General features: G+C 48.5%; 11 non-coding genes and 3 pseudogenes across 11 annotated transcripts; all 14 read right to left on the bottom strand.

Annotated features, from left to right (window-relative positions):
• Positions 1–4,440: 4,440 nt before the first annotated feature.
• LOC141227939 (U2 spliceosomal RNA) lies at positions 4,441–4,518 on the bottom strand (annotated as a pseudogene).
• Positions 4,519–5,633: 1,115 nt separating this feature from the next.
• LOC141227856 (U2 spliceosomal RNA) lies at positions 5,634–5,824 on the bottom strand. The gene has a single exon (XR_012294827.1). It is a non-coding gene; the product is annotated as a U2 spliceosomal RNA (small nuclear RNA).
• Positions 5,825–6,939: 1,115 nt separating this feature from the next.
• Positions 6,940–7,130, bottom strand: LOC141227855 (U2 spliceosomal RNA). The gene has a single exon (XR_012294826.1). It is a non-coding gene; the product is annotated as a U2 spliceosomal RNA (small nuclear RNA).
• A 1,115-nt stretch (positions 7,131–8,245) lies between these two features.
• Positions 8,246–8,428, bottom strand: LOC141227934 (U2 spliceosomal RNA). Its single transcript, XR_012294888.1, has one exon. It is a non-coding gene; the product is annotated as a U2 spliceosomal RNA (small nuclear RNA).
• A 794-nt stretch (positions 8,429–9,222) lies between these two features.
• LOC141227957 (U2 spliceosomal RNA) lies at positions 9,223–9,314 on the bottom strand (annotated as a pseudogene).
• A 1,115-nt stretch (positions 9,315–10,429) lies between these two features.
• LOC141227935 (U2 spliceosomal RNA) lies at positions 10,430–10,618 on the bottom strand. The gene has a single exon (XR_012294889.1). It is a non-coding gene; the product is annotated as a U2 spliceosomal RNA (small nuclear RNA).
• A 794-nt stretch (positions 10,619–11,412) lies between these two features.
• LOC141227963 (U2 spliceosomal RNA) lies at positions 11,413–11,504 on the bottom strand (annotated as a pseudogene).
• Positions 11,505–18,067: 6,563 nt separating this feature from the next.
• On the bottom strand, positions 18,068–18,258 carry LOC141227854 (U2 spliceosomal RNA). Its single transcript, XR_012294825.1, has one exon. It is a non-coding gene; the product is annotated as a U2 spliceosomal RNA (small nuclear RNA).
• Positions 18,259–19,373: 1,115 nt separating this feature from the next.
• LOC141227853 (U2 spliceosomal RNA) lies at positions 19,374–19,564 on the bottom strand. Its single transcript, XR_012294824.1, has one exon. It is a non-coding gene; the product is annotated as a U2 spliceosomal RNA (small nuclear RNA).
• A 1,115-nt stretch (positions 19,565–20,679) lies between these two features.
• Positions 20,680–20,870, bottom strand: LOC141227852 (U2 spliceosomal RNA). Its single transcript, XR_012294823.1, has one exon. It is a non-coding gene; the product is annotated as a U2 spliceosomal RNA (small nuclear RNA).
• Positions 20,871–21,985: 1,115 nt separating this feature from the next.
• On the bottom strand, positions 21,986–22,176 carry LOC141227887 (U2 spliceosomal RNA). The gene has a single exon (XR_012294856.1). It is a non-coding gene; the product is annotated as a U2 spliceosomal RNA (small nuclear RNA).
• A 1,115-nt stretch (positions 22,177–23,291) lies between these two features.
• LOC141227885 (U2 spliceosomal RNA) lies at positions 23,292–23,482 on the bottom strand. The gene has a single exon (XR_012294854.1). It is a non-coding gene; the product is annotated as a U2 spliceosomal RNA (small nuclear RNA).
• Positions 23,483–24,597: 1,115 nt separating this feature from the next.
• Positions 24,598–24,788, bottom strand: LOC141227850 (U2 spliceosomal RNA). The gene has a single exon (XR_012294821.1). It is a non-coding gene; the product is annotated as a U2 spliceosomal RNA (small nuclear RNA).
• Positions 24,789–25,903: 1,115 nt separating this feature from the next.
• On the bottom strand, positions 25,904–26,096 carry LOC141227895 (U2 spliceosomal RNA). The gene has a single exon (XR_012294863.1). It is a non-coding gene; the product is annotated as a U2 spliceosomal RNA (small nuclear RNA).
• Positions 26,097–26,166: the final 70 nt, after the last annotated feature.

The following is a 26,166-nucleotide window of genomic DNA, read 5'->3' as shown; positions in this document are numbered from 1 at the left end:
GCCTGACTCTGTCCATCTTGGATCCCCAGACAAAGTGAAACACTGTCCTGGTAATGGCCCTGCACACAGTGACGTGTGGGGGCCAGGCCTGCGCCGTGTACTGCAAGACGGGCAGGACCTCATTACGCAGGACGAGTGCCTTACCCTCACAAGTGAGGTGTCTGAGGCTCCAGAGTCCGATCCGTTGCTTCACCTTGGCCAAGCGTTCTTGCCAGGACTTGAGGGCCGCTCCTTCCTTCCCGAACCAGACTCCCAGCACCTTGAGGAAATCCGGTTGAATGTTGAAGGGGAAGGGGGCGGAGGAGGCCGGCTGCCAATCCCCGAAGAGCATGGCTTCCGACTTCCTGCAGTTGACTTTGGCCCCTGAAGCCCGGCCGAACCTCTCACACGTCTGGACGAGGGCGTCGACTGAACCACGATCAGCGCAGAAGACGGTGACGTCGTCCATGTAGAGCGAGCACTTGACCTCGTGTCGTCCCGGACCCGGTGCGGTGATCCCTCTGATCTCTCCATTCTGCCGGATAGCCTCTGCGAAGAGTTCTATAACACAAACAAAAAGAAGAGGTGATAGAGGGCAGCCTTGTCTGACCCCAGAGAGGACAGGGAAGGGGTCAGTCTTCCAGCCGTTCACCAACACCGAGCTGTGGATATCAAAATACATCAGACGGACATACGAACAAAACATGTTACCCAAACCTAACCGGTGCAGAGCTCGGCCCATGAACTCGTGGGAAACCCGGTCGAAGGCCTTCTCCTGATCCAAGGAGACCAGGGCCGCGTGTGCGCGGCGGACCTTGATGTACTCGACCGTGTCCCGCACGAGAGCGAGGCTGTCTGCGATGCGACGTCCAGGGATGCCGCAGGTCTGGTCCGGGTGGATGATCCGTCCGATGACCGTCTTAAGTCGTGTCGCCATCGTCTTGGCCAGGATCTTGTAGTCCACGTTGAGCAGAGTGATGGGACGCCAATTCCTCAGGTCGCACCTCTCTCCCTTCCGCTTGTACAGGATCGTGACCATTCCTTCCCTCAAAGATGGAGGCATTCTACCCTCCACCACCATCTCCTCGTACAGGTCCAACAGGTCCGGACAGATGAGGTCTCCCAGCGCTACATAGAGCTCCGCTGGAAGACCATCACTGCCCGGGGTCCTGCCGGTACTAAAGGATTTAGCGGCAGAGAGCAATTCGCCCACCATCAGAGGTTTGTCCAAGGCTGCCGTGCCTGCAGGATCAAGATGGTTAGTGATACCTGACAGGAACTTATCAGCAGCGTCGGGGTCGGTAGTCTTGTGGGAGTAGAGTTCGCTGTAGAAGTCGCTGACGACCCTCATCACGTCCTCCTTCCCACGTCGCATGTTTACGCTCTCGTCTCGCAGCTCGTTCAGGGGCGTGTGACCGGCATGAAGTTTCCTGAAAAAGAATGAGTTACATTTCTCACCCTTCTCCAGATTCTCCACTTTGGAACGGAAGATGATTCGCTTGGACTCCTCCTCAAAGTGCCTTTTCAGGCTCTTCTTGGTCTCCTCCAGCTCCTCCCTCACGTCCCAGCCGCAGTGAAGAAGGTCCTGCAGCGACCGCAGCTCGCGCTGCAGCACTCTGAAGTCCCTCCTCTTCTCACACTCCTGTTGTCGACCCTTGGCCTGAAAGAAACAGCGAAACTCAAGTTTAACATATTCCCACCAATCAGAGACTGTTTGGAAGCTACCCTTGTAGGACTGCCACATTGCGTAGGCTGCTCTCAGCTCCTCCACGACTTCATCCTGAGCCAGCAGAGCACAATTCAGCTTCCAGGAGCCGGGGCCGGACGGAAAACCGTCGCCGAGGACACCTTGTAAGTGAATGGCTCTGTGGTCGGAGAAGAAGCAGGAGACCATCGAGTGCCTACTCTGCCTGACTGCCCGAGAGGTGAACACAAAGTCAATCCTGGAGCGGAGTGAGCCATCGGGTCGGCTCCACGAATAGTTCGTGGAGCCTCTCCCCATGGAGCCCACCACGTCCTGAAGAGAGGCCTCGGTTACCATCTCGATGAGCAGCTTGGACGTGATGTCCAACTTGGCAGATGTGCCAGAACTACGACCGTCCTCCTCGATGGGGCAGTTGAAATCCCCGGCCATCACTAAGGTCCTGGTGGTGGCAAGCTGAAGCCGCAGGGTCTGGAAAAGCTCCAAACGCTCATTCTTCAGTGGGGACGCATACACGTTGATGAACCTGACAGGTTCTCCCGCCCAGTTGCCATCTACAACAAGAGCCCTGCCGCAGATGAGCTCCTGGACGGACTCAAGCGTGAATGCGCCCCCCCTGATCAGAATTGCGACCCCCGCAGACTTGCAGTCACCCCCACCGGACCAGTAGGATGGACCGTGGGACCACTCCCTGGCCAGATGTTTGAAGGACCTAGAGGAGGGAAGGGAACATTCCTGCAACATATAAACATCACACAACTGGGAAGTAAGGAAGGCATAAATAGTCTGACGTCTGAACTTGTCCTTGATGCTCCTGACATTAATGGAAAATAAGTTAATATTAGCCATCATGTAGGGAAAAAAGAAAAAGTTAGCGCAGGCAATACACCTTAGTTACCACTCCGGTCGGGTGGTCCCTCGTCGGTGTTGACTGCTGGTGACGGGATCACCAGCAGGCCCTCTTCCTCCATCTGGTCAAGCAGCGCGGCCTCAATCTCGGCGACCACCAGTTCCTCCTCTTCTGGCTCGGCCACCAGGGTCTCAACCATGTGCTCCATCTCTTCTGGCTCAGGGAGGGTATCCTCCTTTTCGCCTACGAAATCCAGAATCTTCTTTTTGGAGGATTCAGTAGCAGGGCTGTCCTCCACCTTCCTCTTTCCCCGGGTTGGAACTGGGGAGACAAGAAGGGGAAAATCCTCCTCGGAATAGATAGCGGCGGGTGGAGGAAAGGTTAATTCCACCGCTACCATGGTCTGGGGAGGGAGAGTGGCTGCCGGGGCAGGGGAAAGGACACCTGCTGAGGAGTAGGGGAAGGAGGAAGAGGAAGTGGAATCCTCAGCAGGGGTGGCCGGGGTGGGGGGGATTGGACGGGAGTGGCAGGGGGAGGGATCGAGAGAGGGGTGACAGAACTCTTACCCTCCTTTGACTTTTTCTTCTGCTTCGGAGCTGCTGGGACCGTCGTTGGGGCTTTGGCCACCGACTCCTTGACCGCTTTGGCCTTGGTCGTCTCGGCCTTGGCCGCTGGGGCCTTGGTCGTCGCGTCCTTGACCTTCACAGGCCTGGTCGTCGGGGCCTTGTCCTCCGTAGCTGGGGTCGTCGCAACCACCGATGCCCAGGATCTCTCACGCCTGGGGCAATCCTTGTACAGATGAGCCGCCAGCCCACACAGGTTGCAGGACGTCTTCTTCGGGCAGTCCTTCGAGCTGTGTCCCGTCACTCGACAAATCCTGCAGGCATCCTCCTTGCAGTCCTTCATCTCGTGGCCGTTCTTGCCGCATCTCCTGCAGTTCCGCGGCATGTCCGGGTAATAGATGAGGCCGTAGGAGTTGCCCAGGGAGAATGTCGGGGGCAGGTGCCGAAGTCCGTCTGAGTACGCCAGGTCCCTGTGAAGTCTAACGGTCACCGACCACTTACCTGTCCAGAAGCCGAGTCCATTCAGGATGTGAGAGGGTTCCTTCACAACCAAACAGAAGCGTCTCAGGAAGGTACAGATGTCTTGGCCTGGGGTGTGCGGGTTGCGCATGGAGACCGTGATCCTCCTTTCATCCCTCTGGATAGGGCAGCTACCTGTAAAGGCAGAGAAAGAATTATCCGGTCCTTTTGCGCTTACCATTTCCCAGAACCTCCTGCAGGTGTTCACAGTGGCGAAGGTGACGAAGAAGATCCCCGTCAAGAAGGTCTGGATGCTGAGGGTGTCCGACCTGGAGAAGCCTCGATCCAGCAGCATCTTCTGGCAGAACACGTCCGAGGACATGTCCGGCACCCTCCCATCCACTTCCTTCAGCTTCAGGGCCACCGTCTGCCGCATCCATGGCTCCAGGGCTGGAGCTTCGTGGCGGGGCTTCTGGGGTCCCTTCTGCTGGCCAGTCGTGGAGGCAGAGTCCTTGGGGTCAGAATCGGCTCCTGGCTGGGCCCTCCTGGCTGTCCCCAGCTCCAGGCTCTTCTTTTCGGCCTTCCTCGCAGCGCTTGCCATGGCTTTCCTCCTGCAGTTACTTCTTGGAGCTGGATCTGGAACTCTTCCCGGAATGGGTGGAGCTATGCAGATTCTTCTCCCGTCGTGTTCTGGACAAATTCCCCGAAAGGTCTTTGTCTCGATGATTTTCTTCCTCGAAGATTCCACAGGACAGCCCGATTCTTCTCCGAGTCTTCGTCTTCTTCTGGATTCTTTAGAGCTTCTTCCTCCCACCGATATCCGCCTTCGTTCTCTGATGTCAGCTGGGCTCCGAAGCTCTTCTCCTTCCGAGTTCGATCGCTCTCGTCAAGTGTAGATCGTAGCTCTTGTGTTCTTAAAAGAACAGATACTACACTTGATCTTAGCCAAAAGGCCGAGAAGCGATAACCAGAATTGGTTTCAAACTACGGAGCCACCCAAGGATCCTGAAAAGTCCATTTGTGGAGATGAGCTCCTGGACTCCCGTTAAGAAGACATGTTGTCAACCTCTAGATCCCTTACATGCCTGCACTTTTCGGCTTGCTGCTGCTGCAATCCACGCGTTTTAGATCTGCATAACTCCACCTCTTTAAACACAGCACCTTCACCCCCTGCTGTTCCCACCCGCCTCAACAACGTTGGAAGGGAGGAGAACCAATTAAGGCGGGGGGTGGGGTGGAACGAGCAGCTGTCTACCCTTAGCAGGAGGGCTCCTGATTACATACCTCTCCTGCTGCTGCTGCTGCTGGCTGTCCAGCAGCAGACTGAAGGTGGCTGCTGCTGTGCACAGGTATATAAAGGCTCAGAGCCTATTATGACACGCGCAGCCAGCGTTCCATTGCCACATTCCATCTACTGCAGGCAGGATACCTGGCTGGCTGAATGTCGCTGAGAAGCTCACAGAGACCGCCATAAGCAACAGTTTAACAGAATGCCACAGACTAATCAACCAAACTTTTTGGGTTGGGTTCTCTTTTATAGTCTGCAGGCATTAAATGAAAGAAGTCAGTGTTCCAGCAGAAGGAGACAACGTTTCAGAAAAGGCATTGTAGCAAACCAAAAAAGAAATTTTAAGCGCAGCAGAGTAACCAGCGCACATACCTGTTAGCTCAGGTGAGTTTAAAAGGCTGCTGTTGATAACAAGGGCATTTGCTAAATAGATGGTGTGTGTGCAACAATATACTGAAAGGTCAATTATATTGTGCAGCTTATCTCACCACCTGTAGTTATTTAGGTGAAAGCTCCAAAATGCTTGCCTAATATGTCTGTTTATCCAAAAGGAAGTAAAAAGGGAGAGCTAGAAAGATAGCATTGCATCACATTACATGGCAATGCAATGCACAGTTGCTGAAGTTGAACCAAAATGAGCTTGTAATCTGGCTTCTGCAACTTTGAACATGAAAAATCCAATGAGGAGAAGAAAAGCAAAGCCAAAGAGTCCATCCCAAAATCCGACAAACAAGCAAAATGAACAAAAAACATTGAATTCAATTCTTTCTGATTTTAGAAACTGCATTAAAGAAGGGGTGCACCGGTCCTGGAGATACTGCAATACCAGGTCAATGCGTGGAGTGGACAGAGCAAGCTCTTTTTCCATCTCCCTGTTCTAAAAATCCATTTAATATATGGTCCCCAGATAGGGGACGTATCAGATATTAAACTGATAAGAACAGATACTACACTTGATCTTAGCCAAAAGGCCGAGAAGCGATAACCAGAATTGGTTTCAAACTACGGAGCCACCCAAGGATCCTGAAAAGTCCATTTGTGGAGATGAGCTCCTGGACTCCCGTTAAGAACACATGTTGTCAACCTCTAGATCCCTTACATGCCTGCACTTTTCGGCTTGCTGCTGCTGCAATCCACGCGTTTTAGATCTGCATAACTCCACCTCTTTAAACACAGCACCTTCACCCCCTGCTGTTCCCACCCGCCTCAACACCGTTGGAAGGGAGGAGAACCAATTAAGGCGGGGGGTGGGGTGGAACGAGCAGCTGTCTACCCTTAGCAGGAGGGCTCCTGATTACATACCTCTCCTGCTGCTGCTGCTGCTGGCTGTCCAGCAGCAGACTGAAGGTGGCTGCTGCTGTGCACAGGTATATAAAGGCTCAGAGCCTATTATGACACGCGCAGCCAGCGTTCCATTGCCACATTCCATCTACTGCAGGCAGGATACCTGGCTGGCTGAATGTCGCTGAGAAGCTCACAGAGACCGCCATAAGCAACAGTTTAACAGAATGCCACAGACTAATCAACCAAACTTTTTGGGTTGGGTTCTCTTTTATAGTCTGCAGGCATTAAATGAAAGAAGTCAGTGTTCCAGCAGAAGGAGACAACGTTTCAGAAAAGGCATTGTAGCAAACCAAAAAAGAAATTTTAAGCGCAGCAGAGTAACCAGCGCACATACCTGTTAGCTCAGGTGAGTTTGAAAGGCTGCTGTTGATAACAAGGGCATTTGCTAAATAGATGGTGTGTGTGCAACAATATACTGAAAGGTCAATTATATTGTGCAGCTTATCTCACCACCTGTAGTTATTTAGGTGAAAGCTCCAAAATGCTTGCCTAATATGTCTGTTTATCCAAAAGGAAGTAAAAAGGGAGAGCTAGAAAGATAGCATTGCATCACATTACATGGCAATGCAATGCACAGTTGCTGAAGTTGAACCAAAATGAGCTTGTAATCTGGCTTCTGCAACTTTGAACATGAAAAATCCAATGAGGAGAAGAAAAGCAAAGCCAAAGAGTCCATCCCAAAATCCGACAAACAAGCAAAATGAACCAAAAACATTGAATTCAATTCTTTCTGATTTTAGAAACTGCATTAAAGAAGGGGTGCACCGGTCCTGGAGATACTGCAATACCAGGTCAATGCGTGGAGTGGACAGAGCAAGCTCTTTTTCCATCTCCCTGTTCTAAAAATCCATTTAATATATGGTCCCCAGATAGGGGACGTATCAGATATTAAACTGATAAGAACAGATACTACACTTGATCTTAGCCAAAAGGCCGAGAAGCGATAACCAGAATTGGTTTCAAACTACGGAGCCACCCAATGATCCTGAAAAGTCCATTTGTGGAGATGAGCTCCTGGACTCCCGTTAAGAAGACATGTTGTCAACCTCTAGATCCCTTACATGCCTGCACTTTTCGGCTTGCTGCTGCTGCAATCCACGCGTTTTAGATCTGCATAACTCCACCTCTTTAAACACAGCACCTTCACCCCCTGCTGTTCCCACCAGCCTCAACACCGTTGGAAGGGAGGAGAACCAATTAAGGCGGGGGGTGGGGTGGAACGAGCAGCTGTCTACCCTTAGCAGGAGGGCTCCTGATTACATACCTCTCCTGCTGCTGCTGCTGCTGGCTGTCCAGCAGCAGACTGAAGGTGGCTGCTGCTGTGCACAGGTATATAAAGGCTCAGAGCCTATTATGACACGCGCAGCCAGCGTTCCATTGCCACATTCCATCTACTGCAGGCAGGATACCTGGCTGGCTGAATGTCGCTGAGAAGCTCACAGAGACCGCCATAAGCAACAGTTTAACAGAATGCCACAGACTAATCAACCAAACTTTTTGGGTTGGGTTCTCTTTTATAGTCTGCAGGCATTAAATGAAAGAAGTCAGTGTTCCAGCAGAAGGAGACAACGTTTCAGAAAAGGCATTGTAGCAAACCAAAAAAGAAATTTTAAGCGCAGCAGAGTAACCAGCGCACATACCTGTTAGCTCAGGTGAGTTTAAAAGGCTGCTGTTGATAACAAGGGCATTTGCTAAATAGATGGTGTGTGTGCAACAATATACTGAAAGGTCAATTATATTGTGCAGCTTATCTCACCACCTGTAGTTATTTAGGTGAAAGCTCCAAAATGCTTGCCTAATATGTCTGTTTATCCAAAAGGAAGTAAAAAGGGAGAGCTAGAAAGATAGCATTGCATCACATTACATGGCAATGCAATGCACAGTTGCTGAAGTTGAACCAAAATGAGCTTGTAATCTGGCTTCTGCAACTTTGAACATGAAAAATCCAATGAGGAGAAGAAAAGCAAAGCCAAAGAGTCCATCCCAAAATCCGACAAACAAGCAAAATGAACAAAAAACATTGAATTCAATTCTTTCTGATTTTAGAAACTGCATTAAAGAAGGGGTGCAACGGTCCTGGAGATACTGCAATACCAGGTCAATGCGTGGAGTGGACAGAGCAAGCTCTTTTTCCATCTCCCTGTTCTAAAAATCCATTTAATATATGGTCCCCAGATAGGGGACGTATCAGATATTAAACTGATAAGAACAGATTTTTTTTTTTTTTTTTTCGAAAGCCCGAATTCGTGTACAAAACCCGAGTGCGCTTAAAAAAGTGACAAGTGCCACAAAAAAAGTGCACTAGGATGCTGGTCTTCTTGAAACCCTCTCCAAAAGTAGAAGGGTCCCCCAAACCATTCCCCGTCCCTCCGAGCCAAAAGGCCACAGCGAGGAACAGGGACAAAAAGCCACCTCCAGCCGAAGCCAGAGGCGACCCAATCTTACCCCCAGCACCTGCCCGAGTTCTCACCCGAGCAAGGCACTGGGAGCCAAAGACTGTGCTCCCCTCCCGGAAGAGGGGAGCCAACAACGCTCTCCTCCCGAAAGAGGAGAGCCAGGGGGGTTCAGGGGGGAGCGGAACCTGATGGCCACACACTCCCCCCCTAGACCTGCCAAGAGAGGAACCCGTAAGGGAACCGCATCCCGACAAAATCCTAGTAGGACGTGACACACGTGAATAAGTGGACACACAGTGACAAAGAAATTAAATAAATAGTGAAGGTTTCACAGTATAATACTGCCCGGACCTTCGACCGGGAATTGAAAAATTCCCCATCCTAAGGCCAGAAGGCCCGGAATAAGGGTGTGTGCGAAGAAAGAAAATTTGAAGTGCTTGTGCAAATGTGCCATAAACTCAAGTGGGGTTCCCAATCCCAGTGAGTTAAGGCACCCCAGGGTCACCACTCCTGGGGCACTTCACACTTCGGGCTTTCGATCTTCCCCGGCCCAATGGCGTCGATCCTGGGGGGCCATGCTTTCCACCAGATGACTATATTAGCCACCTGGCGTACTAACAAGCGCCTAAACCCCAGTGTGCATAATGTATCAATCTACTAGGGCGGCCAACATCCAAAACCGCCTTTTCGAAAGATACTACACTTGATCTTAGCCAAAAGGCCGAGAAGCGATAACCAGAATTGGTTTCAAACTACGGAGCCACCCAAGGATCCTGAAAAGTCCATTTGTGGAGATGAGCTCCTGGACTCCCGTTAAGAAGACATGTTGTCAACCTCTAGATCCCTTACATGCCTGCACTTTTCGGCTTGCTGCTGCTGCAATCCACGCGTTTTAGATCTGCATAACTCCACCTCTTTAAACACAGCACCTTCACCCCCTGCTGTTCCCACCCGCCTCAACACCGTTGGAAGGGAGGAGAACCAATTAAGGCGGGGGGTGGGGTGGAACGAGCAGCTGTCTACCCTTAGCAGGAGGGCTCCTGATTACATACCTCTCCTGCTGCTGCTGCTGCTGGCTGTCCAGCAGCAGACTGAAGGTGGCTGCTGCTGTGCACAGGTATATAAAGGCTCAGAGCCTATTATGACACGCGCAGCCAGCGTTCCATTGCCACATTCCATCTACTGCAGGCAGGATACCTGGCTGGCTGAATGTCGCTGAGAAGCTCACAGAGACCGCCATAAGCAACAGTTTAACAGAATGCCACAGACTAATCAACCAAACTTTTTGGGTTGGGTTCTCTTTTATAGTCTGCGGGCATTAAATGAAAGAAGTCAGTGTTCCAGCAGAAGGAGACAACGTTTCAGAAAAGGCATTGTAGCAAACCAAAAAAGAAATTTTAAGCGCAGCAGAGTAACCAGCGCACATACCTGTTAGCTCAGGTGAGTTTAAAAGGCTGCTGTTGATAACAAGGGCATTTGCTAAATAGATGGTGTGTGTGCAACAATATACTGAAAGGTCAATTATATTGTGCAGCTTATCTCACCACCTGTAGTTATTTAGGTGAAAGCTCCAAAATGCTTGCCTAATATGTCTGTTTATCCAAAAGGAAGTAAAAAGGGAGAGCTAGAAAGATAGCATTGCATCACATTACATGGCAATGCAATGCACAGTTGCTGAAGTTGAACCAAAATGAGCTTGTAATCTGGCTTCTGCAACTTTGAACATGAAAAATCCAATGAGGAGAAGAAAAGCAAAGCCAAAGAGTCCATCCCAAAATCCGACAAACAAGCAAAATGAACAAAAAACATTGAATTCAATTCTTTCTGATTTTAGAAACTGCATTAAAGAAGGGGTGCACCGGTCCTGGAGATACTGCAATACCAGGTCAATGCGTGGAGTGGACAGAGCAAGCTCTTTTTCCATCTCCCTGTTCTAAAAATCCATTTAATATATGTTCCCCAGATAGGGGACGTATCAGATATTAAACTGATAAGAACAGATTTTTTTTTTTTTTTTTTTTTTTTTGAAAGCCCGAATTCGTGTACAAAACCCGAGTGCGCTTAAAAAAGTGACAAGTGCCACAAAAAAAGTGCACTAGGATGCTGGTCTTCTTGAAACCCTCTCCAAAAGGAGAAGGGTCCCCCAAACCATTCCCCGTCCCTCCGAGCCAAAAGGCCACAGCGAGGAACAGGGACAAAAAGCCACCTCCAGCCGAAGCCAGAGGCGACCCAATCTTACCCCCAGCACCTGCCCGAGTTCTCACCCGAGCAAGGCACTGGGAGCCAAAGACTGTGCTCCCCTCCCGGAAGAGGGGAGCCAACAACGCTCTCCTCCCGAAAGAGGAGAGCCAGGGGGGTTCAGGGGGGAGCGGAACCTGATGGCCACACACTCCCCCCCTAGACCTGCCAAGAGAGGAACCCGTAAGGGAACCGCATCCCGACAAAATCCTAGTAGGACGTGACACACGTGAATAAGTGGACACACAGTGACAAAGAAATTAAATAAATAGTGAAGGTTTCACAGTATAATACTGCCCGGACCTTCGACCGGGAATTGAAAAATTCCCCATCCTAAGGCCAGAAGGCCCGGAATAAGGGTGTGTGCGAAGAAAGAAAATTTGAAGTGCTTGTGCAAATGTGCCATAAACTCAAGTGGGGTTCCCAATCCCAGTGAGTTAAGGCACCCCAGGGTCACCACTCCTGGGGCACTTCACACTTCGGGCTTTCGATCTTCCCCGGCCCAATGGCGTCGATCCTGGGGGGCCATGCTTTCCACCAGATGACTATATTAGCCACCTGGCGTACTAACAAGCGCCTAAACCCCAGTGTGCATAATGTATCAATCTACTAGGGCGGCCAACATCCAAAACCGCCTTTTCGAAAGATACTACACTTGATCTTAGCCAAAAGGCCGAGAAGAGATAACCAGAATTGGTTTCAAACTACGGAGCCACCCAAGGATCCTGAAAAGTCCATTTGTGGAGATGAGCTCCTGGACTCCCGTTAAGAAGACATGTTGTCAACCTCTAGATCCCTTACATGCCTGCACTTTTCGGCTTGCTGCTGCTGCAATCCACGCGTTTTAGATCTGCATAACTCCACCTCTTTAAACACAGCACCTTCACCCCCTGCTTGTCACGGGTGTGTTGCCACGAAGATCGTCACGAGTACACAGCCTGACTTCTCGCAGCTGACTTGTTGGTGCTTTGTGTTTTCTCGGCAGTGTAGGAGTTAATTCTCTCTCTCTCTGGGCTAGCTGAGGTCCAGTCTCGCCCAGCTGCAATCAATGCTTCTTTAGTGAGACTCCTTTATATTCCTGCAGGTCTGTTTGGGAGGTGTCGGTGAAAGCTTTTCATTCAGACTTACAGAGCGGATCGTGGTGTTTGGAGTTGCTGAGATAAGTGTATTTGGAAGTGTTTTTTCCCTTTCCTCGCTTTATCATTTATCTCCTTTCCCGTTGGTGTTCCCTCTGTTGTAGTTGTGTAGAAGTTGTATGCAAGGTGGTTTTGGTTTTTCCCTTGTACTGTCTCGTTCGTCTAAATACTGTGTGTGGGCATATTATTTCTGGTTCCCTATTGTTGTGATCGGGGTCCTTCTCAGGACTAGATTACTTAGGTGCAGGGATCCTCAGGAGGTAGGGGTTACGCTGGCGGCCTGGACCTCTGTACCTTTAACAGTACCTCCAGGTTGAGGGGTTAGTCAGGGTCCCAGCTTAGGGTCAGCTTAGGCCCCCTACCTCCAGTATTCTGTGACAGTGTGACATTTTCACCGACCAACTTAGTTTTCTCCAGCTACCATGGATCCAGTAGCCGGTCTAGCTCGGCAGTTGCAGAGTTTGTCCATGGGGCTGGCGGACGTTAAGTCCAAGGTTTTGCATCCTCTGGAGCAAGCCGGACCAGAACCTAAAGTAGCTCTCCCTGACAAGTTCACTGGGGGGCGGGACAAGTTTTTTGCTTTCCGGGAGGCATGCAAATTGTACTTTCGGCTGCGGCCTCGGTCATCGGGCAGTGAAGAACAAAGGGTGGGAATTGTCATCTCGCTCCTACAAGGGGACCCTCAATCTTGGGCGTTCTCTTTTCCCCCAAGCTCCCCGGTTCTCCAGTCAGTGGATAGGTTTTTCGCTGCTCTGGGACTCGTATATGATGACCCAGATCGGATCTCCCTTGCTGAGTCTAAGTTACGTAGGATTCAGCAGGGAGATCGTCCGGCGGAGGAATTCTGTTCGGAGTTCCGTAGGTGGGCCACGGACACCCAGTGGAATGACCCGGCTCTTAGGAGCCAGTTTTGTCATGGTTTATCCGACAAATTACAGGATGTGTTGGCACAGTATGACTCTCCCGCGTCACTGGAAGCCGCTATGGCCCTTGCTATTCGTGTTGACAGACGGCTTCGGGAGAGGTGCGGGATAACTCTACCCCCTGTAATGTCTCCACCTCCTACAAGGTCCCCTCATATGGTGGTTCCCCTGGTCAGTCCGGAGGAGCCTATGCAATTAGGAGGGACATCATTTCGGGGAAGGGGACCGGTGGTGTGCCATAAGACAGGAAGGTGTTTCCTCTGCGGGAAAAAGGGACATTTTATTGGGGGGTGTCCATCCCGTCCCTTGCAGAGTAAAGAGTCGTCGAAAAAACTGTTGATCCCAGGTTGTGTGGTGGACGGCAATCTGGGAGTAGGTATTTCGTCCCTAGGTTCGTCTCAGTTTCTCGTACCGGCGGAGGTGGTGGTGGGTACGAGAACTGAGAGGATATCTGTTCTTCTGGATAGTGGGGCCGGGGCTAATCTGGTTGATGCTCGGTTTGCCCGGGTTCAAGGTATGCGATTGAGTGAGTTGGCTAAACCCATCCCCATATTCTCGATCGATGCCAGGCCTCTCGGTCAGGGAAGTTTTTTGCAAGCTGTGCATGGTGTAAAACTTCAAGTGGGGGCAATACATAAAGAACTGTTGTCTTGCTACGTGTTGGAGGGTCTTCCCACTCCTATAGTGTTGGGCCTTCCTTGGTTAGCTAAGCATAACCCGGTTATTAATTGGCAAACCAGAGAGATAAGCCAATGGAGTAAATTCTGTAATAAAAACTGCATGAACACGGTCATCGGTGCGGTTACTCCTTGGGTCTTACCTCCATTTCTGGCGGACTTTGAGGATGTATTCTCGGAGAATGGGTGTCAGGAACTACCTCCTCATCGCGAGTATGACTGTTCTGTAAAACTGCTCCCTGAGGCCAAGTTACCTAAAGCTAGGTTGTATAACCTTTCTGGTCCTGAGAGGCAGGCCATGAAGGATTATATTTCTGAAAGTCTGGCTAAGGGGCATATTAGACCTTCATCTTCACCGGTGGCCGCGGGGTTCTTCTTTGTTAAGAAGAAAGATGGAGGCCTACGCCCTTGCCTGGATTTCCGTGAACTTAATCGGATTACGGTCCGAGATCCGTATCCGCTCCCACTTATTCCCGATCTCTTTAATCAGATCGTGGGCGCCAAATGGTTCTCTAAGTTGGATCTCAGGGGGGCGTACAATCTGATTAGGATGAAGGAGGGGGATGAGTGGAAGACGGCTTTTAACACTCCGGAGGGGCATTATGAGAACCTTGTCATGCCATTCGGTCTGACTAATGCCCCGGCGGTGTTTCAACACTTTGTTAATGATATTTTTCGCCACCTGGTGGGACAGTTTGTTGTCATATATCTGGATGATATCTTAATTTACTCGCCGGATCTGGTGTCTCATCAGGAGCACGTTAGACAGGTGTTACAGATCTTGCGGGATAATAAACTGTATGCCAAGTGGGAAAAGTGTGTGTTCGCCGTACAGGAACTCCAGTTTTTAGGCTTCCTGGTTTCAGCGTCCGGTTTTCGTATGGACCCTGGGAAAGTGCGGGCAGTTCTTGAGTGGGATCGGCCGGAGAATCTTAAGGCACTACAACGTTTCCTGGGGTTTGCTAACTATTACCGGAAGTTCATTCGTAATTTCTCGTCCATGGTTAAGCCTCTCACAGACATGACTAAAAAGGGGACGGATTTTTCTAGGTGGTCTGACAAGGCTTGTCAAGCATTCTCCTCCTTGAAAAAATGTTTTGCCTCGGCACCCATACTCATTCAACCTGATGCGTCTCAGCCATTCTTTGTAGAGGTAGACGCTTCCGAGGTAGGGGTGGGAGCAGTATTGTCACAGGGTTCGTCCCCTGGTAAGTGGCATCCGTGCGCCTTTTTCTCTAAAAAGTTGTCGTCCGCTGAGAGGAATTACGATGTCGGCAATAGGGAACTCTTGGCCATTAAGTTAGCTTTTGAGGAGTGGCGCCATTTTTTGGAGGGGGCAGTTCATCCGGTCACCGTCATCACCGATCACAAGAACCTGCTATATCTGGAGTCCGCTAAACGTCTGAATCCCAGACAAGCTAGGTGGTCATTGTTTTTTACCAGGTTTAATTTCGTCGTTACATATCGTCCTGGGTCTAAAAATGTAAAGGCGGATGCCTTATCTCGCAGTTTCCCTGGGGCCGGGAATACGGACGACCCGATTCCTATTCTTCAGGAGGGGGTGGTGGTTTCGGCAGTATGCTCTGAGCTGGAGGAGGAGATATTGGAGGCTCAGGGGGACGCCCCTGTTGGACCTTCGGGGAGACTGTTCGTTCCAGATCAGTTGCGACAAAAGGTGATCGAGGCACACCATAACTCAGTTTTTGCAGGACACCCGGGGAGTAAAGCAACTGTGGATCTCCTCTCGCGTCGGTTTTGGTGGCCTAACTTACATAAAGAGGTGGTAACTTTTGTCGCGTCCTGTGGGGTTTGTGCGCGCTCTAAGACCTCACATACCCGTCCGTCTGGGGCCCTCTTACCTTTGAAGATCCCGGAGCGTCCTTGGACTCATCTGTCTATGGACTTTATTACGGACCTCCCTCCGTCTTCGGGTAAAACGGTCATACTCGTTGTAGTGGACAGGTTCAGCAAGATGGCACATTTTATCGCTCTTCCGGCTCTCCCTAATGCTAAAACTCTTGCGCAGGTGTTCATTGGGGAGATTGTGAGGCTTCACGGGGTACCCTCCGAGGTGGTGTCTGATCGGGGGTCTCAGTTTGTGTCCAAGTTCTGGAAGGCGTTTTGTGCTCGGCGGGGGATGCATTTGTCATTCTCGTCGGCTTTTCATCCTCAGACCAATGGTCAGACGGAACGTATGAACCAGAGCTTGGAGACATATCTTCGGTGTTTTGTGTCAGAGAACCAGGAGGACTGGGCTTCTTTCCTACCTCTGGCAGAGTTTGCTCTCAATAATAGGCGGAGCGAGTCCACTGGTAAGTCCCCGTTTTTTGGGGCATATGGTTTTCACCCCCAGTTTTGTACTTTCAGTAGGGGGGGCTCTTCGGGGGTTCCGGAGGAGGAACGATTTTCCTCATCTCTCGCTTCAGTATGGAGAGGGGTGCTGAAGAATCTGAATACTATGGGGAACCGATACAAACGTATGGCTGATAGGAGGAGAGTGTCTGGTCCGGACCTAAGTGTGAACGATCAGGTATGGTTGTCTACCAGGAATATTAAACTTAAGGTTCCCTCCTGGAAACTGGGTCCCAGGTTCATCGGGCCGTACAGAATCAGTTCTGTTATTAATCCGGTGGCATTCCGTCTTGACCTCCCCCCTACGTTTAAAATTCACAACGTGTTTCACAGATCATTGCTTAAGAGGTATGTGGCGCCGGTGGTACCGTCACCTTTACCTCCCCCTCCTGTGGTTGTCAATGGTAACTTGGAGTTCCAGGTATCGAGGGTCATTGATTCACGCTTTAATCGCCGGTCCCTTCAGTACTTGGTTCATTGGAAGGGGTATGGTCCTGAGGAGAGGATGTGGGTTCCTGCATCGGATATTAACGCAGACCGATTAGTTCGGGCCTTCCACTCGACTCACCCGGATAAACCTGGCCCTGAGGGTCCGGAGGCCCCTCGTAGAAGGGGGGGTACTGTCACGGGTGTGTTGCCACGAAGATCGTCACGAGTACACAGCCTGACTTCTCGCAGCTGACTTGTTGGTGCTTTGTGTTTTCTCGGCAGTGTAGGAGTTAATTCTCTCTCTCTCTGGGCTAGCTGAGGTCCAGTCTCGCCCAGCTGCAATCAATGCTTCTTTAGTGAGACTCCTTTATATTCCTGCAGGTCTGTTTGGGAGGTGTCGGTGAAAGCTTTTCATTCAGACTTACAGAGCGGATCGTGGTGTTTGGAGTTGCTGAGATAAGTGTATTTGGAAGTGTTTTTTCCCTTTCCTCGCTTTATCATTTATCTCCTTTCCCGTTGGTGTTCCCTCTGTTGTAGTTGTGTAGAAGTTGTATGCAAGGTGGTTTTGGTTTTTCCCTTGTACTGTCTCGTTCGTCTAAATACTGTGTGTGGGCATATTATTTCTGGTTCCCTATTGTTGTGATCGGGGTCCTTCTCAGGACTAGATTACTTAGGTGCAGGGATCCTCAGGAGGTAGGGGTTACGCTGGCGGCCTGGACCTCTGTACCTTTAACAGTACCTCCAGGTTGAGGGGTTAGTCAGGGTCCCAGCTTAGGGTCAGCTTAGGCCCCCTACCTCCAGTATTCTGTGACAGTGTGACACTGCTGTTCCCACCCGCCTCAACACCGTTGGAAGGGAGGAGAACCAATTAAGGCGGGGGGTGGGGTGGAACGAGCAGCTGTCTACCCTTAGCAGGAGGGCTCCTGATTACATACCTCTCCTGCTGCTGCTGCTGCTGGCTGTCCAGCAGCAGACTGAAGGTGGCTGCTGCTGTGCACAGGTATATAAAGGCTCAGAGCCTATTATGACACGCGCAGCCAGCGTTCCATTGCCACATTCCATCTACTGCAGGCAGGATACCTGGCTGGCTGAATGTCGCTGAGAAGCTCACAGAGACCGCCATAAGCAACAGTTTAACAGAATGCCACAGACTAATCAACCAAACTTTTTGGGTTGGGTTCTCTTTTATAGTCTGCAGGCATTAAATGAAAGAAGTCAGTGTTCCAGCAGAAGGAGACAACGTTTCAGAAAAGGCATTGAAGCAAACCAAAAAAGAAATTTTAAGCGCAGCAGAGTAACCAGCGCACATACCTGTTAGCTCAGGTGAGTTTAAAAGGCTGCTGTTGATAACAAGGGCATTTGCTAAATAGATGGTGTGTGTGCAACAATATACTGAAAGGTCAATTATATTGTGCAGCTTATCTCACCACCTGTAGTTATTTAGGTGAAAGCTCCAAAATGCTTGCCTAATATGTCTGTTTATCCAAAAGGAAGTAAAAAGGGAGAGCTAGAAAGATAGCATTGCATCACATTACATGGCAATGCAATGCACAGTTGCTGAAGTTGAACCAAAATGAGCTTGTAATCTGGCTTCTGCAACTTTGAACATGAAAAATCCAATGAGGAGAAGAAAAGCAAAGCCAAAGAGTCCATCCCAAAATCCGACAAACAAGCAAAATGAACAAAAAACATTGAATTCAATTCTTTCTGATTTTAGAAACTGCATTAAAGAAGGGGTGCACCGGTCCTGGAGATACTGCAATACCAGGTCAATGCGTGGAGTGGACAGAGCAAGCTCTTTTTCCATCTCCCTGTTCTAAAAATCCATTTAATATATGGTCCCCAGATAGGGGACGTATCAGATATTAAACTGATAAGAACAGATACTACACTTGATCTTAGCCAAAAGGCCGAGAAGCGATAACCAGAATTGGTTTCAAACTACGGAGCCACCCAAGGATCCTGAAAAGTCCATTTGTGGAGATGAGCTCCTGGACTCCCGTTAAGAAGATATGTTGTCAACCTCTAGATCCCTTACATGCCTGCACTTTTCGGCTTGCTGCTGCTGCAATCCACGCGTTTTAGATCTGCATAACTCCACCTCTTTAAACACAGCACCTTCACCCCCTGCTGTTCCCACCCGCCTCAACACCGTTGGAAGGGAGGAGAACCAATTAAGGCGGGGGGTGGGGTGGAACGAGCAGCTGTCTACCCTTAGCAGGAGGGCTCCTGATTACATACCTCTCCTGCTGCTGCTGCTGCTGGCTGTCCAGCAGCAGACTGAAGGTGGCTGCTGCTGTGCACAGGTATATAAAGGCTCAGAGCCTATTATGACACGCGCAGCCAGCGTTCCATTGCCACATTCCATCTACTGCAGGCAGGATACCTGGCTGGCTGAATGTCGCTGAGAAGCTCACAGAGACCGCCATAAGCAACAGTTTAACAGAATGCCACAGACTAATCAACCAAACTTTTTGGGTTGGGTTCTCTTTTATAGTCTGCAGGCATTAAATGAAAGAAGTCAGTGTTCCAGCAGAAGGAGACAACGTTTCAGAAAAGGCATTGTAGCAAACCAAAAAAGAAATTTTAAGCGCAGCAGAGTAACCAGCGCACATACCTGTTAGCTCAGGTGAGTTTAAAAGGCTGCTGTTGATAACAAGGGCATTTGCTAAATAGATGGTGTGTGTGCAACAATATACTGAAAGGTCAATTATATTGTGCAGCTTATCTCACCACCTGTAGTTATTTAGGTGAAAGCTCCAAAATGCTTGCCTAATATGTCTGTTTATCCAAAAGGAAGTAAAAAGGGAGAGCTAGAAAGATAGCATTGCATCACATTACATGGCAATGCAATGCACAGTTGCTGAAGTTGAACCAAAATGAGCTTGTAATCTGGCTTCTGCAACTTTGAACATGAAAAATCCAATGAGGAGAAGAAAAGCAAAGCCAAAGAGTCCATCCCAAAATCCGACAAACAAGCAAAATGAACAAAAAACATTGAATTCAATTCTTTCTGATTTTAGAAACTGCATTAAAGAAGGGGTGCACCGGTCCTGGAGATACTGCAATACCAGGTCAATGCGTGGAGTGGACAGAGCAAGCTCTTTTTCCATCTCCCTGTTCTAAAAATCCATTTAATATATGGTCCCCAGATAGGGGACGTATCAGATATTAAACTGATAAGAACAGATACTACACTTGATCTTAGCCAAAAGGCCGAGAAGCGATAACCAGAATTGGTTTCAAACTACGGAGCCACCCAAGGATCCTGAAAAGTCCATTTGTGGAGATGAGCTCCTGGACTCCCGTTAAGAAGACATGTTGTCAACCTCTAGATCCCTTACATGCCTGCACTTTTCGGCTTGCTGCTGCTGCAATCCACGCGTTTTAGATCTGCATAACTCCACCTCTTTAAACACAGCACCTTCACCCCCTGCTGTTCCCACCCGCCTCAACACCGTTGGAAAGGAGGAGAACCAATTAAGGCGGGGGGTGGGGTGGAACGAGCAGCTGTCTACCCTTAGCAGGAGGGCTCCTGATTACATACCTCTCCTGCTGCTGCTGCTGCTGGCTGTCCAGCAGCAGACTGAAGGTGGCTGCTGCTGTGCACAGGTATATAAAGGCTCAGAGCCTATTATGACACGCGCAGCCAGCGTTCCATTGCCACATTCCATCTACTGCAGGCAGGATACCTGGCTGGCTGAATGTCGCTGAGAAGCTCACAGAGACCGCCATAAGCAACAGTTTAACAGAATGCCACAGACTAATCAACCAAACTTTTTGGGTTGGGTTCTCTTTTATAGTCTGCAGGCATTAAATGAAAGAAGTCAGTGTTCCAGCAGAAGGAGACAACGTTTCAGAAAAGGCATTGTAGCAAACCAAAAAAGAAATTTTAAGCGCAGCAGAGTAACCAGCGCACATACCTGTTAGCTCAGGTGAGTTTAAAAGGCTGCTGTTGATAACAAGGGCATTTGCTAAATAGATGGTGTGTGTGCAACAATATACTGAAAGGTCAATTATATTGTGCAGCTTATCTCACCACCTGTAGTTATTTAGGTGAAAGCTCCAAAATGCTTGCCTAATATGTCTGTTTATCCAAAAGGAAGTAAAAAGGGAGAGCTAGAAAGATAGCATTGCATCACATTACATGGCAATGCAATGCACAGTTGCTGAAGTTGAACCAAAATGAGCTTGTAATCTGGCTTCTGCAACTTTGAACATGAAAAATCCAATGAGGAGAAGAAAAGCAAAGCCAAAGAGTCCATCCCAAAATCCGACAAACAAGCAAAATGAACAAAAAACATTGAATTCAATTCTTTCTGATTTTAGAAACTGCATTAAAGAAGGGGTGCACCGGTCCTGGAGATACTGCAATACCAGGTCAATGCGTGGAGTGGACAGAGCAAGCTCTTTTTCCATCTCCCTGTTCTAAAAATCCATTTAATATATGGTCCCCAGATAGGGGACGTATCAGATATTAAACTGATAAGAACAGATACTACACTTGATCTTAGCCAAAAGGCCGAGAAGCGATAACCAGAATTGGTTTCAAACTACGGAGCCACCCAAGGATCCTGAAAAGTCCATTTGTGGAGATGAGCTCCTGGACTCCCGTTAAGAAGACATGTTGTCAACCTCTAGATCCCTTACATGCCTGCACTTTTCGGCTTGCTGCTGCTGCAATCCACGCGTTTTAGATCTGCATAACTCCACCTCTTTAAACACAGCACCTTCACCCCCTGCTGTTCCCACCCGCCTCAACACCGTTGGAAGGGAGGAGAACCAATTAAGGCGGGGGGTGGGGTGGAACGAGCAGCTGTCTACCCTTAGCAGGAGGGCTCCTGATTACATACCTCTCCTGCTGCTGCTGCTGCTGGCTGTCCAGCAGCAGACTGAAGGTGGCTGCTGCTGTGCACAGGTATATAAAGGCTCAGAGCCTATTATGACACGCGCAGCCAGCGTTCCATTGCCACATTCCATCTACTGCAGGCAGGATACCTGGCTGGCTGAATGTCGCTGAGAAGCTCACAGAGACCGCCATAAGCAACAGTTTAACAGAATGCCACAGACTAATCAACCAAACTTTTTGGGTTGGGTTCTCTTTTATAGTCTGCAGGCATTAAATGAAAGAAGTCAGTGTTCCAGCAGAAGGAGACAACGTTTCAGAAAAGGCATTGTAGCAAACCAAAAAAGAAATTTTAAGCGCAGCAGAGTAACCAGCGCACATACCTGTTAGCTCAGGTGAGTTTAAAAGGCTGCTGTTGATTACAAGGGCATTTGCTAAATAGATGGTGTGTGTGCAACAATATACTGAAAGGTCAATTATATTGTGCAGCTTATCTCATCACCTGTAGTTATTTAGGTGAAAGCTCCAAAATGCTTGCCTAATATGTCTGTTTATCCAAAAGGAAGTAAAAAGGGAGAGCTAGAAAGATAGCATTGCATCACATTACATGGCAATGCAATGCACAGTTGCTGAAGTTGAACCAAAATGAGCTTGTAATCTGGCTTCTGCAACTTTGAACATGAAAAATCCAATGAGGAGAAGAAAAGCAAAGCCAAAGAGTCCATCCCAAAATCCGACAAACAAGCAAAATGAACAAAAAACATTGAATTCAATTCTTTCTGATTTTAGAAACTGCATTAAAGAAGGGGTGCACCGGTCCTGGAGATACTGCAATACCAGGTCAATGCGTGGAGTGGACAGAGCAAGCTCTTTTTCCATCTCCCTGTTCTAAAAATCCATTTAATATATGGTCCCCAGATAGGGGACGTATAAGATATTAAACTGATAAGAACAGATACTACACTTGATCTTAGCCAAAAGGCCGAGAAGCGATAACCAGAATTGGTTTCAAACTACGGAGCCACCCAAGGATCCTGAAAAGTCCATTTGTGGAGATGAGCTCCTGGACTCCCGTTAAGAAGACATGTTGTCAACCTCTAGATCCCTTACATGCCTGCACTTTTCGGCTTGCTGCTGCTGCAATCCACGCGTTTTAGATCTGCATAACTCCACCTCTTTAAACACAGCACCTTCACCCCCTGCTGTTCCCACCCGCCTCAACACCGTTGGAAGGGAGGAGAACCAATTAAGGCGGGGGGTGGGGTGGAACGAGCAGCTGTCTACCCTTAGCAGGAGGGCTCCTGATTACATACCTCTCCTGCTGCTGCTGCTGCTGGCTGTCCAGCAGCAGACTGAAGGTGGCTGCTGCTGTGCACAGGTATATAAAGGCTCAGAGCCTATTATGACACGCGCAGCCAGCGTTCCATTGCCACATTCCATCTACTGCAGGCAGGATACCTGGCTGGCTGAATGTCGCTGAGAAGCTCACAGAGACCGCCATAAGCAACAGTTTAACAGAATGCCACAGACTAATCAACCAAACTTTTTGGGTTGGGTTCTCTTTTATAGTCTGCAGGCATTAAATGAAAGAAGTCAGTGTTCCAGCAGAAGGAGACAACGTTTCAGAAAAGGCATTGTAGCAAACCAAAAAAGAAATTTTAAGCGCAGCAGAGTAACCAGCGCACATACCTGTTAGCTCAGGTGAGTTTAAAAGGCTGCTGTTGATTACAAGGGCATTTGCTAAATAGATGGTGTGTGTGCAACAATATACTGAAAGGTCAATTATATTGTGCAGCTTATCTCATCACCTGTAGTTATTTAGGTGAAAGCTCCAAAATGCTTGCCTAATATGTCTGTTTATCCAAAAGGAAGTAAAAAGGGAGAGCTAGAAAGATAGCATTGCATCACATTACATGGCAATGCAATGCACAGTTGCTGAAGTTGAACCAAAATGAGCTTGTAATCTGGCTTCTGCAACTTTGAACATGAAAAATCCAATGAGGAGAAGAAAAGCAAAGCCAAAGAGTCCATCCCAAAATCCGACAAACAAGCAAAATGAACAAAAAACATTGAATTCAATTCTTTCTGATTTTAGAAACTGCATTAAAGAAGGGGTGCACCGGTCCTGGAGATACTGCAATACCAGGTCAATGCGTGGAGTGGACAGAGCAAGCTCTTTTTCCATCTCCCTGTTCTAAAAATCCATTTAATATATGGTCCCCAGATAGGGGACGTATAAGATATTAAACTGATAAGAACAGATACTACACTTGATCTTAGCCAAAAGGCCGAGAAGCGATAACCAGAATTGGTTTCAAACTACGGAGCCACCCAAGGATCCTGAAAAGTCCATTTGTGGAGATGAGCTCCTGGACTCCCGTTAAGAAGACATGTTGTCAACCTCTAGATCCCTTACATGCCTGCACTTTTCGGCTTGCTGCTGCTGCAATCCACGCGTTTTAGATCTGCATAACTCCACCTCTTTAAACACAGCACCTTCACCCCCTGCTGTTCCCACCCGCCTCAACACCGTTGGAAGGGAGGAGAACCAATTAAGGCGGGGGGTGGGGTGGAACGAGCAGCTGTCTACCCTTAGCAGGAGGGCTCCTGATTACATACCTCTCCTGCTGCTGCTGCTGCTGGCTGTCCAGCAGCAGACTGAAGGTGGCTGCTGCTGTGCACAGGTATATAAAGGCTCAGAGCCTATTATGACACGCGCAGCCAGCGTTCCATTGCCACATTCCATCTACTGCAGGCAGGATACCTGGCTGGCTGAATGTCGCTGAGAAGCTCACAGAGACCGCCATAAGCAACAGTTTAACAGAATGCCACAGACTAATCAACCAAACTTTTTGGGTTGGGTTCTCTTTTATAGTCTGCAGGCATTAAATGAAAGAAGTCAGTGTTCCAGCAGAAGGAGACAACGTTTCAGAAAAGGCATTGTAGCAAACCAAAAAAGAAATTTTAAGCGCAGCAGAGTAACCAGCGCACATACCTGTTAGCTCAGGTGAGTTTAAAAGGCTGCTGTTGATAACAAGGGCATTTGCTAAATAGATGGTGTGTGTGCAACAATATACTGAAAGGTCAATTATATTGTGCAACTTATCTCACCACCTGTAGTTATTTAGGTGAAAGCTCCAAAATGCTTGCCTAATATGTCTGTTTATCCAAAAGGAAGTAAAAAGTGAGAGCTAGAAAGATAGCATTGCATCACATTACATGGCAATGCAATGCACAGTTGCTGAAGTTGAACCAAAATGAGCTTGTAATCTGGCTTCTGCAACTTTGAACATGAAAAATCCAATGAGGAGAAGAAAAGCAAAGCCAAAGAGTCCATCCCAAAATCCGACAAACAAGCAAAATGAACAAAAAACATTGAATTCAATTCTTTCTGATTTTAGAAACTGCATTAAAGAAGGGGTGCACCGGTCCTGGAGATACTGCAATACCAGGTCAATGCGTGGAGTGGACAGAGCAAGCTCTTTTTCCATCTCCCTGTTCTAAAAATCCATTTAATATATGGTCCCCAGATAGGGGACGTATCAGATATTAAACTGATAAGAACAGATACTACACTTGATCTTAGCCAAAAGGCCGAGAAGCGATAACCAGAATTGGTTTCAAACTACGGAGCCACCCAAGGATCCTGAAAAGTCCATTTGTGGAGATGAGCTCCTGGACTCCCGTTAAGAAGACATGTTGTCAACCTCTAGATCCCTTACATGCCTGCACTTTTCGGCTTGCTGCTGCTGCAATCCACGCGTTTTAGATCTGCATAACTCCACCTCTTTAAACACAGCACCTTCACCCCCTGCTGTTCCCACCCGCCTCAACACCGTTGGAAGGGAGGAGAACCAATTAAGGCGGGGGGTGGGGTGGAACGAGCAGCTGTCTACCCTTAGCAGGAGGGCTCCTGATTACATACCTCTCCTGCTGCTGCTGCTGCTGGCTGTCCAGCAGCAGACTGAAGGTGGCTGCTGCTGTGCACAGGTATATAAAGGCTCAGAGCCTATTATGACACGCGCAGCCAGCGTTCCATTGCCACATTCCATCTACTGCAGGCAGGATACCTGGCTGGCTGAATGTCGCTGAGAAGCTCACAGAGACCGCCATAAGCAACAGTTTAACAGAATGCCACAGACTAATCAACCAAACTTTTTGGGTTGGGTTCTCTTTTATAGTCTGCAGGCATTAAATGAAAGAAGTCAGTGTTCCAGCAGAAGGAGACAACGTTTCAGAAAAGGCATTGTAGCAAACCAAAAAAGAAATTTTAAGCGCAGCAGAGTAACCAGCGCACATACCTGTTAGCTCAGGTGAGTTTAAAAGGCTGCTGTTGATAACAAGGGCATTTGCTAAATAGATGGTGTGTGTGCAACAATATACTGAAAGGTCAATTATATTGTGCAGCTTATCTCACCACCTGTAGTTATTTAGGTGAAAGCTCCAAAATGCTTGCCTAATATGTCTGTTTATCCAAAAGGAAGTAAAAAGGGAGAGCTAGAAAGATAGCATTGCATCACATTACATGGCAATGCAATGCACAGTTGCTGAAGTTGAACCAAAATGAGCTTGTAATCTGGCTTCTGCAACTTTGAACATGAAAAATCCAATGAGGAGAAGAAAAGCAAAGCCAAAGAGTCCATCCCAAAATCCGACAAACAAGCAAAATGAACAAAAAACATTGAATTCAATTCTTTCTGATTTTAGAAACTGCATTAAAGAAGGGGTGCACCGGTCCTGGAGATACTGCAATACCAGGTCAATGCGTGGAGTGGACAGAGCAAGCTCTTTTTCCATCTCCCTGTTCTAAAAATCCATTTAATATATGGTCCCCAGATAGGGGACGTATCAGATATTAAACTGATAAGAACAGATTTTTTGATTGAATATATCTTTTATTAGCACAAAAAATAAGTTAACAGACAGTGTACAGTGCCGCAGCCCAGTACACACAGAATTCTACATCATATTTACATAGCATGAG

The sequence above is a fragment of the Phyllobates terribilis genome, unplaced genomic scaffold (assembly GCF_046119375.1).
Source record: "Phyllobates terribilis strain yellow unplaced genomic scaffold, ASM4611937v1 Scaffold_434__1_contigs__length_1565206, whole genome shotgun sequence".
NCBI classification, from domain to species: Eukaryota; Metazoa; Chordata; class Amphibia; order Anura; family Dendrobatidae; genus Phyllobates; species Phyllobates terribilis.
The sequence above is the reverse complement of the archived record's forward strand: the minus strand, read 5'-3'. Positions and strand labels throughout refer to the sequence as shown.